Genomic DNA, 3219 nt, shown 5'->3' with positions numbered 1-3219 from the left:
CCATTCTCCAGAGCACTATCTCAATTCGTTGAGGTTCTGCTTCCCGGCAGACGTCGACAGTTTGGCTCAAATAAAGTCACAAAAATCCTTTACGGGTTTCAGTGGTTTTTTTACGTTAACAACTCCGAAGGAGAGGGACACTTAGTGGGTAGGGTTAATAACAGATAAAGGATCTACAAGGGCCTTAGTAACTTACCTTTTTATGATAAATTTCAATAAGCAAGGAGAAGGGAAAATACCTCCTCATAGTCCTGGAGCAGCCCTGTGTTTGCTTCTGTTTTCTCTTTGTAAATCACATTTCAGTTTTTCTACAATCCTTCTTATGGTGACCTGGCTTTTTACAGCAAAAGGCTCCGCTACAGTTGCACACAGACCTTCCTGAGTATCTGCGGCCTTGCTCTCAGAAACCTGGAGGTGTATTCATTGGAACAGGTCAGAATAGCCAGGATCACATGTCCTAACAGTTAAATTGTGTGAGTCCATCAGCGATCGGGATAGAGTCGGGAGCAATTGCTGGTTCCCCTCTAGCTGAGACCAGCTTTTCCCAAAGGGAGCTGTTGGAATCCCTCTTCTCATTTTCCCTCAAGTCAGTGGTGGTAGAGGAGGTGGAAGGGGACGGAAGAAGGGAGGGGAAAGGGCAAGTGTGGACAAGGAGCTCAGAGAGCAAAGGACATAGTGGAGGAGCTATAGAAGGGGGGAGTGGGGTGTGGGCACTCATTAGCTTCAGAACAGTCCCGAGACAGTCTCTAAAACCTCTTATTAATTTCCTTTTTTTAAAAATAATTTTTTCCTATGCTTCTCCTTGGAAGCTGTAATTTCCTACTTATTCACTCGGTTTCACTTTAGAGCAGCCATTTCTCTGGTTTCTGCAGGCAAAACATTAACGCAGGTGCCCAAAGACAGCAGCATTTGGGCCATTTTTTCAAGTTGATAGTTCCTAGTTAAATCTTCCCATTTCTGTCTAGCACTTGCAAGTCAAGGCTTCCTATCAGGAGCATCGAATGAGGGCTGGGTTTGGGAGTTTCCGGCCTCACAGGCACAATGTCCCATGCTAAATTATTTTTTTTTCTTTTGGATAGCTGCAGTCTGAGAACGTTTCCTAGGAATGTTACGTGGTGGGTCGAAGTGTGCTGCGTATGTGTTGAGCTCCCCCAGGCTCTCACCCCCCAGTTCACATTCAACTCCTTCACGTGCCTCAGTTTCTCTCCCTGCTGTCTAAAACCCCTGGAAGGGCTCGGGCCCCCAGCAGACCAAGCCGTACGGGCCCCCTGGAGCCAGTCAGCTAATTACAGTGGAGTTGGGATTTCCCTATGGGGCTCCTGCACGTCGTTAGGAATGACCTATGACACTTCCACAAAGACTCTGAGTTGCGTAAGGACACCCGAGAATGGGCCGGAGGGAGGACGTGCCCCTTTATCTCTGGAGCTAAACGAGTGCAGCTCTCATTTATTCAGCAAAGGTGTTGTTATGGGGTTTTTTGTTTGTTTGTTTGTTTTTATATTTGTTTTGCTCAGACTCTCAGAAAGGAATTCTAATTGAAAAGCCAAAATCAAATCCAGCCACCCATTTTTTTCCTCCACTCTCTCCTTCGCCTGGGTTCTGTCAGCCCTTAACCTTGCTTCTGTCAACCCTTAAACTTAGTTCCATCTCAAGGATTTTAAAAATACAGCTCAGCCCAGCTGGCATGGCTCAGTGGTTGAGCATCGACCTATAAACCAAGAGGGCACAGTTCGATTCCCAGTCAGGGCACATGCCTGGGTTGTGGGCTCCCCAGGTGGGTGATCAATGGTTCTCTCTCATCGTTGATATCTCTCTCTCTCTCGACCCGCAGTTTGGGAGATCAAATGAAAAAAATACAGCTCAGATAAGGTCAGACCCTCTACCAAAAAGCAAGGAAAGGTCCTTGATCCAAGAAACAACTCACCAAAGTTCACCCAATGGGTAAAGAACCAGAGGGCTCAATGGGCCCCTTGCTGGATCCTAGCACCGAGTCTGGGTCCATGGGATGGTCCTGGGTGAGCTTCTTTGGAATCCTGCTGACTATGCCAAGTAATCCTAATATATAAAAACCCAGGGTCTGTAACAACCAAAGGCTCGATTGACCTGCAGTCAGTGCTGGGTTGCCGTGGCTGCCACTGATTGCCACTGCTGCGGGTGCACCGACCCAGCACTGGCTGCCGAGGGGGCTTTGGATCAGGCCGGGAGAGAGGCCCGAAGAGAGAGACAGGGTCTGATCTGAAGCCTCTGTGGCAGCTGTTGATCAGCTGTTGCCTCTCTCTTTCTCTCTGGGCTTCACCAGCAGCTGCACCTCTGTTTCTCTCTGGGTCTCTGTGGGGGCTGCTGATCAGCCTGCCTCTCTGATCAGACCCAGAGATAGGTCAGGAGATGCTGACTGGCATAGCAACCAACCAATCAGAACCAAATCTGGGTCAAGTGTGAGGAGCCAATGACTGCCTAGGAGGTGGAGCTTTTGACACTGACTGGCATAGAAACTGATCAATCAGAACCAAATCTGGGTGAACTGAAAAGGCAGAACCTAAGGTGGGGGCTGAGGAGGGTTTTAAGGGCAACAGCTGTTTGGTGTAAGGTCTAAGAAAACGGTTCAATTTTTTAATGATCAGTTTGGCAGTAGAGTGCATATGGCTGGCTATCAGTCCAGATATAGGGATTACATATTTTTGTCTGCCAAGAGCATCTCCTCCTGCTGAAAAAGGCTCCCCCCCCCCTCCAATTTAAGCAATCCTATCCTATATCATCTATCTAAACTAATAAAAGGGTAATATGCTAATTAGACCGGGTTGACCGTCCATCTTCTGGATGTCCAACTTCCTTCTGGACAAAGCCATGATGGTGGGAGCCAAGGCAGAGGCAGTTAGAGGTGATCAGGCCGGCAGTGGAGGGCAGTTGGGGGCAACCAGGCAGGCAGGGGAGGACAGTTAGGGGCAATCAGGCAGGCAGAGGCAGTTAGGGGCGATCAGGCCAACAGGGGAGAGCAGTTAGGAGTGAAATCAGGCCAGCAGAGGAGAGCAGTTGGGGGTGAGATCAGGCCAGCAGGGGAGGGCAGATAGGGGCAATCAGGCAGACAGGCAGAGGCAGTTAGGGGCGAGCAGGCAGGCAAGCAAGTGAGCGGTTAGGAGCCAGCAGCCCCAGATTGCGAGAGGGATGTCTGATTGGAGAGGGTGCAGGCTGGATTGAGGAAACCTCTCCCCCCCTCCACCC

The sequence above is a fragment of the Myotis lucifugus genome, unplaced genomic scaffold, assembly GCF_000147115.1.
Source record: "Myotis lucifugus unplaced genomic scaffold, Myoluc2.0 scaffold_1784, whole genome shotgun sequence".
NCBI lineage: Eukaryota > Metazoa > Chordata > Mammalia > Chiroptera > Vespertilionidae > Myotis > Myotis lucifugus.
The sequence above is the reverse complement of the archived record's forward strand: the minus strand, read 5'-3'. Positions refer to the sequence as shown.